At 35.0% G+C, this 8,218-nt stretch overlaps 2 long non-coding RNA genes across 2 annotated transcripts; one reads left to right on the top strand and one right to left on the bottom strand.

The window, feature by feature from the left end:
* Nucleotides 1–139: 139 nt before the first annotated feature.
* LOC139822537 (uncharacterized) lies at nt 140–1,669 on the top strand. The gene is made up of 5 exons (XR_011734535.1): nt 140–263; nt 364–514; nt 605–668; nt 768–1,242; nt 1,655–1,669. It is a non-coding gene; the product is annotated as an uncharacterized lncRNA (long non-coding RNA).
* A 1,791-nt stretch (nt 1,670–3,460) lies between these two features.
* LOC139822205 (uncharacterized) lies at nt 3,461–6,641 on the bottom strand. The gene is made up of 3 exons (XR_011734477.1): nt 6,020–6,641; nt 4,008–4,145; nt 3,461–3,638 (listed from the first exon to the last, which is right to left on the bottom strand). It is a non-coding gene; the product is annotated as an uncharacterized lncRNA (long non-coding RNA).
* Nucleotides 6,642–8,218: the final 1,577 nt, after the last annotated feature.

Below are 8,218 nucleotides of genomic sequence, written 5' to 3'. Positions count from 1 at the left end.
AGAGTCCTATATAAAGAGAGAAGCGCAACCGAGCAATATATGTATAGCTACTACTCGTCGACAAAATGGCTGCCTGATATCACGTGATATTCCCCTTCTCTTTTATCTAACTGGCTCTTTAGCTCCAGAAAAACGGAGTTTCTGTGGCTGCGTTCGCGTTCGTTTTGACGCTTTCAGCGCTATAAGTATCATTCTGTCCTCGTCGCAGATCGAATATCAAACGTAAAATGTGGAGAAGCAGAATGACGCGTGGCTCCGTGTATGTGAGTGTAAAAAAATCGAAAGAGGTTTTCTTTGATTAAAGGGAGGAGGGAGGTTATGTTATACATAAGCTATACCTTATACTTTTTTAATTTATTATAGATTGCCGTTTGAGTTAATTAACTAAAACCCTCAGTTGGAGACACGGTGATAGGCTTATCCCAAACTTAAAAAAAGTTTAAGTTAATTATTTGTAACGTGGAGTCCCAACGTGCTGCTGTTCGTTAATATTTTGAGTTGTAACAAATTTAAGGTGAATATATATTCATATAAAAGTAATTTGATCACAGAGATTTTAATACTGACTTAAAAATAAACTGATTTATTTGATCGTAACGTGTAGAATAATTTTGCGAAGGTCCAAGAGAAATCCATACACTATTGACAGAATAATTTTTGTGATTAATGTGAGTATTTGTTGCTAATAAAGTGTCACTTGTTTCTTTAAGTCATTGATTAAGTACTATCTTTGAAGATTTTAATAAGTAATTATTTTACATTTCCAGATCAACAATAGAGAAAGACTCGTTGATATCAAATAGACCAGCATATTTGGAACAACTGAAAGAAGAAGCAAAAAGAAACTCGAGAATTATAAAAAAATTAAGAGCCGAGAACAGTGTAAAAGATATGAAATTGGAATATCTAATTTACCAATTACTGTTATTAAAGTTAGTTCAGTGAATACCTACTTTTGTGTAAAAACAATGTTTAATCGATTGATTTACAGAAACAATTTCTACTGAAATCCTTTTAGGCCCGGTTACACCAACCTCTTGGTAAGCTAACTGATAGTTAAATCATATGTCTATCTTTGTCTAATGTGAAGGAAAAACATATGATTTAACTATCAGTTTACCAAGAGGTCGGTGCATCCGGACCTCAATCAGATAAAATTTAAGGATCAAAATAAAAGGATCAAAATAAAAGGATCAAAATTGGATTATGTATTTTATTCCAAGATTTGTAATATTTATTTGTGTAAGTAAAATAACATAAACATACTGTTGCATGAATATGATTAAAAGTAAAAATATATTTATTTGCAGTAAATATTTTCAATTATTTATTTTAATCAATTTTCTGTTAAAAAGATTCATTTTTTATAATAACTTTGCTACTGTCCGCATAGTCCCACATGCTATTGTCCCACAACTATAATTCACTTGGCCTTTAAATACTATTTGTCGGAATTTCCGAAGAATACGACCTGGCCATATTTGTCAAGCATCCAGGTATGCAACATTTGTTGTAACCTCCCATGATGTCGGCAAGATTTCCGAATATAAGATTACGACACTTGGCCAAAATATATTTGTCGGAAAAATTCGAAGCATCTGACCATATTTTGTCGATGCCAATACATTTATTGTGTACTATGATATCCAAACAGATGACATTACATGACATTGCATCACTCAAAGCAGGAAGAAGTCGCGCCACTGTTCGTCGACAAAATGGCGGAGCCAATCAGCAGCCGATACACCGGTTGCGCTTCTCTCTTTATATAGGACTCTAGTGCACTACATGTTACACCATTTGTACACTGTGTGCACTATAAAGACATAATAATAAGCGGGGGAGCACACACTTCTGCATAACGCATAATACGTATAGGCCAGTCAAATTAGACAAAAAAAGGCCTTTGCTCGAAAGTGATGCGAACTTTTTTATTCCTTTTTAGGCGTGTAGGGGGTATTTAGAAAAGCTTATTTCTGAGTTGTCGGGGTTTTTTACCCAGAGCTTTCGAGGGGGGGAGGGGAAACCAAAATTTTCGCGGTTTTTTTTGCATTTATCTTGTTTCGATTAATAGATAGCACTTTTTTGCTCGTGAGAAAGTTGTAGGGCTTGAAAAAACGAAGAAAATGAGCGGTGACTCGTTCCGATTCGTCAAAAATTGAGCCCCCCCTTGGGCGAGCCCCCAAAAATTGAGGACCCCAAAAATTCAATGAATTTCGTTGTAATGTGCGGCAAATGGTAGGTATTTTTATCCTCTACAAGTTTCATATTAGTCATTTTTCGATTGCATTTATCAGAAAAGAGACAAAAGCGAAAAACGCGACGAGTTCCGAACGCTCGGCTCGACACGCGCGACTTCCGGAGGCTCCCCTGCAGGGCGATTCTCTAACTCAACGTCCTTAACGACAGTTTCGGTATCGTTGCGCAGCATTTTTATCGTATATAATACCTGCGCAACGATACCGAAACTGTCGTTAAGGACGTTAAGGAGTTAGAGAATCGCCCTGCTGGGCTCAATTTTTGACGAATCGGAACGAATCACCGCTCATTTTCTTCGTTTTTTCAAGCCCTACAACTTTCTCACGAGCGAAAAATGCTATCTATTAATCGAAACGAGATAAATGCAAAAAACCGCGAAAATTTTGGTTTCCTGTCCCCTCTCAAAAAGCTCTGGGTCAAATACCCCGACAACTCAAAAATAAGCTTTTCTAAACACCCCCTACACACCTAAAAAGGAATAAAAAAGTTCGCATCACTTTCGACCTCAATGTCTAATTTGACTGACCTATAGTAAGCATATAACCCGGGAGGCTGGGAGGTAACGACACAAAAGTGTCAGCAATTTGATTAGTCTTGGAACAAAGTAATTTCTCTTGTTTTAATAGTGTTGTTGATGAAATGCAGAGTCTGGCTGCGCTGTCTCGCTGGAATGGGCGTTGCGGCGCCTTTGATCTTGTCGTAAAAACACTTATGTTGGAAGAATTTGATTAGTGTTGAGCTTTTATATATTTATTGTTTTTTGTATAAAGAAATGTTTTATAAGAGTCTGGCATGCAACTGACACTGGAAAATGAGTCTGGCATCCTCCCAAAGTCGTTGTAAAAAGTCGATTTGTAGAATCATTTGATTATTAGAGCTGTAACTTGTCAAGATGGTAGTTTAAATATATAGAATTATAAAAAAATAAGTCTGGCTACTTGTACTGGCTGGAAAATTGGTGTGGCACCCCCTTTAAAGTCGTCTGCACGAGCGCGCCGGTAGCTCGTTGCCCGCCGTATCTCTAAATATTATTAACGCATTACTCATTGAAAAATATTTTACTTGTCCAAAAGGAAAAACGTAAACGATTTCGTACTTAAAGTGGAATGATGTGTAATTAATTATGTAATAATCAGAAATAAAGGAATTTAAAAATAAAACTATATTTTAAAGTAGTCAACATTATGCAAGTATATACGCTTATAAAAAATCAATTAACTTTATTTATTAAAATTATTAATTTATTCATCTGGATAATCTGTAATCAAACTTTCAATTTCTGACGAACTTTCATTTTCATCATCGGTGAGCTCGGTGTGTTGTCGGTATATCGTTATCGGATTCTTCTTTGATTTCCTTTGATTGAGTACGTTCATGATCTGAAAATAATTCAAAGTTGAATTTATTATTAAAATTACACGATTTTAATAAGCTGCGAGATAAAAACAAAACTTTTACGAACTAAACTAATTAACTCGTTTTATTTGTAAAAAAATAATTATTATCTTAAAATCATATTTCTAAAGTCTGCATGATTAAAGATTTATTAACAGTATTTCAACCAAAATTCTTTATATTTTTATAAACTAAAATATAATATTATAAATGATTAATGAGTTATTATAATGATAAGCATCTTTATTAATTTCAAATTATTTGTTGCATCATTATTATAACTTTATTATTAGTTTATTTATTCAAAATTAATTTTACATTCATTTAAAATAAAATTAATTTATGAAATATACCTTCATTTTTTCCTCATTCGATTCAAGTAATATATCGCTTACGAACGGGGGCAGGTGCACTCCTTCGAACCAAGTAAACTCGTACTTTTCGTCAACTTCTTTCCAGCCATTCTCAATCGGAGACAAATTTGTCATATGCTGCAAATAAGCATATCTCCAAATGGTTGCGATGTATGACGCTCTCAAAAGTTGTTGCTTTAATTCGAATTGACATGGAGGTATATTTGATCCGTAACTATATGGTCGGACCATGTGTCACGTTTGCAAACGGTTTGACGACAGCGTTCAATTGAAGCTATATATATATATGTATATATATATATATATATATATATATGCAGTAACTGTAAGATGATCTCCTATTGTGGTAAGGAATTAAGGAACATCAGAAATAGCACTGGAAGTAGCACAAACCTTTGTGCAAAGCCATACAGGAGGTGCTGCGAGACGACAGCATGGATTATCGCGGTGAAACTACAGAGGAATGGGCCGGCAAGAAGCTGACTTTCGCGCAGCTAGTGTCGTCCATAAAGGACGTCGCCTGAATGTGAGTGAGATGGATATGTTCTGTTTACCAAGGGAGTGCCTAGTTTGCCACAAACGGAACATTAAATCGTTGGAGAGTTGTCAGAAGTGTGCTGCCAGCTTTTGCAAAAATCACAAAGACGGCATTGAGCACAAGGACATCTGCGTTCAATTGAACTATGTCTTCGTATATAAATTTATCATCTATAGAAGAGGGAAACAATCATCCGTACCTACATCTTTGCAACATTTCCCGCAACAGTACTCGCACATTTCCTGCAAGAGTACTTTTCAGAATATGAAAGACTTTATACAGGCTTAGGAATATTCAGACTGACTCGGAGATGTGCAACGCCCGGTCCTGTATGGCTTTAAACTCAGATTATCTGACACATTCCTTAACGTTGTTTTATGCTATGCGATTATTATGTCCCAAACGATGTCCCAAAAAGTAATAAAGATCTATAGTCGTTCATGTTCTAGGTGCGAGTACGAGCGAAAAATTCAGATTGATAGGGTGGGAAATTTTGCCGCGTTTAATAGGGACCGAGGTGTCAGTGGTAGTTATATTGATAGGACCGAAATTAACATGTAAATTAAGGCCGTTTCATGATTGCGATAACTGTATGTCACGAAGGAAAAAATGTTTAACGTTTGAGTTTCACGGTGTGTTATACGAGAACTATGTACGCAGCCCGTCATTCGTAAAACCGGACTTGGTTGTGGGATTTATAATCTGTATATTTACGAGCATGAACTTGGGTCCAGTGAGGAAATGTGGGCGCCGTCCATACAGATGATAGCGAAACAAAATTGTTTGTTTATTTTAACGTCTGCCACACCACATGCATTTAAAAAGGAGACAGATAGAATAAACACAATCCTGAATAAAGAGGTAGACCATCTATATAGCGGAAAGAATCCATTCGCCAGTTTAATGCCATATAGAACTATCGGGATCGAGTACGTATTTTATATAAATCAATACGTAATTATCTACAGGAGTCTTTGTTCGTAACTGATATGCGTAATTTAAGCTACCGATACAAACTGAAGGCTGTTTTTTATGCCGAAGTAAACGTTACGTGTGCGAAAATGAAAGAAAACCAGTTAAATGGAATTTTACGTTTAAACGTGGCAAAAGAAACCATTAACAAACGAACAATTTGTGCTGGCACTTTTATTGATAGATTAATACAAGAATCAATAATTATTACGCGATACTCTTTATTTTAATTAACATTAACTTATTGCTATATGTCATCGCAAATATACAATCGTTACAAACACTTGTCGCAATCAAGCAAGCCTCTCTTTCGTTATACAGAATTTCTCGTATAAATTCCTCTTTTATTTCTGGCAAATATTTTTAATTCATGATTGAGAGAGATTACAGAGATTTCTCAGGATGTTCGGTATTCTTGCAAAATATTCCATATCGTCAGAAATTTCTCTTAAGCCCGATAAAAATTGCAGCGAGATCTCACCGCACTGGACAATCGATCGAGGTAACGCAGTTATCGGGAATACGCCGAAAATATCGACGATGCACAGTGTGGCGAAGAGCAACGACAGTCCCGAATTCCCGTCCTTCCACAACGTTGCGCTTTCAGGATTCATGTTGCTCGCTGCGATGTCACGGTACTGAGACACATAATGTTCATCGTGGTAAGAATCTGGACCGGTTTCGCGATACGCACCTTACCGCAGCACCGAGGTAACCCGATACCGTATCGAACACGAGTGACTTAGCCCGGACGGGAGAGCCACGAGGAAGACCTACAATGTATATGACTTTCGTATTTAGCAAGCTGTCGTAGACTAGACGATAGGATGTACTCGAAATGCTGTGCTTTACTTCGAATAATATAGTGGTTGTCATTCTTGATGTCATAACTATTTATTTTAAAAGCGAGTTAGTTAAAATTATACCGAGTAAATATACACTTTTTCTTCTATTATATGTTTCATATTTCCGCATTTATTTGATCCATATCTATATTTGTATATGTATATTTGTATTTCAAGATATTGTCAGTGCAGATTTCATCAATTTCTTTCTTTACTATATTAATCCGGGAGTCAGGGGATTAGATATTGAAGTTCACGGCGCAAAGCTGGAATTTTTTGTAATCGATTCTTATGATATCCCTAACAAGCGTGTAAAGTCTCTAGAATCAACTCGGCCCGCTTCGCCTTTTTTTATTGCAAAATATATCAAAAAACGCGTTTCTGTATAGTTTTCTTCAAATAACTCCTTTTGTGTTGGTCAAACGACAAAACTTGAAGAGAGGAAAATTGTTCGGAAGGAAATGTCCTATAAGAATAAGCCTTAAAAAAAATTAAAAAAATTTTTTTAATTGCAAAATTGCAAAAAAAAACGCGAAAAAAGGGCCATTTTTACAGGTTCCCGAAAACTGGGTTAAAAATTATCATATTTAAGCGGACATTCACTCAATGATACCTTTCAGTATGCTGAACAAGTGTGCACAAGGCTCGCCTCCAATTTTTATATGGCTGCCTATTAACAAATTATTTATGCAAATCGGACGCTTGGCTCTCACGTCTGAACGGGTGAACTTATTTTGATGCACTTTATCGGAAATGAAAGGTAACGATGTCTATTTTATGAATTTAAAATAAAAACATTTTTTTTCTAAAATTTGACTATTATTTTAAACAATTTAAATTTCGCATATTAAATATCGGCGTTATTTATTGGCGTACAGTAATGCAAATAGCACCATTGGTTTGCGCTTAAAAAATTATAAATTTCAAAAAAAAAAAAAAACGTTCCGATACGACCAATAGAAGCCGAGATAATTGACTTTTACATAATTAATGATTACAGCTAAATTATTTCATATTTTTACTTGAAATTTGGTGTGAAGGTACTGGAGTGAGTGCTTTAACGGTGGAATTTTTTTTGCTGCAATTCGACTGCCAGGTTCGGCGAAAAAAAATGTCGAATACAGCGGTTTTAGAGCGAGAGCGCCGGAGCGGACGCAGCGGCGGGTCGACTGCGTGGCGCGCAGGCGCGCGAGCCGCCGCTGCGTCCGCCAAGCTCGCTTAATTAACAATTACTTTTCTCTGCAACAAAAGCACGTATCCAAACGATTTTTTTTTTAAATCTGCTTGAAATTTTCCGAATTTTATGATTATCACATTATAAATGTCATATTCTCAGTATTAACGGAGATAAACAAGATATATTAGGAAAAATACGTATTAATTATTAACAAATTATTTTTGTGATATTTTATACTGTATTGTATATTATATATTGTCAATACAGATAGAAAATAGGTTGTCTATACACTTATTTTATTTCATTTTCGTGAATTTTCCTGATCTTTATGATTATTTCATTAAAAAGAAGATATACTTTCGTAACTAATAGTGATAAACTATTATATATTAAAGAAAAGTCGTTTGAATCTTTCAAAGATTCAAGAAGTTCACCATGCGTTATTCTGTTTTATTTGCAACTAGAAAAACAAATTAAATTATTTTAAGCAAAAAAAGACTCGGAAAAATTAACGTAAAATAAAGTAAAATAAGTGTGTAGAAAACCTATTTTCTCTTTGTATTGACAATATACAATATACAATACAGTATAAAATATCACAAAAATAATTTGTTATTAATTAATACATATTTTTCCTAATATATCTTGTTTATCTCCG

Source organism: Temnothorax longispinosus, chromosome 11 (genome assembly GCF_030848805.1).
Source record: "Temnothorax longispinosus isolate EJ_2023e chromosome 11, Tlon_JGU_v1, whole genome shotgun sequence".
NCBI classification, from domain to species: domain Eukaryota; kingdom Metazoa; phylum Arthropoda; class Insecta; order Hymenoptera; family Formicidae; genus Temnothorax; species Temnothorax longispinosus.
Note: the sequence above shows the minus strand (reverse complement) of the source record. Positions and strands in the feature narration are given on the sequence as shown.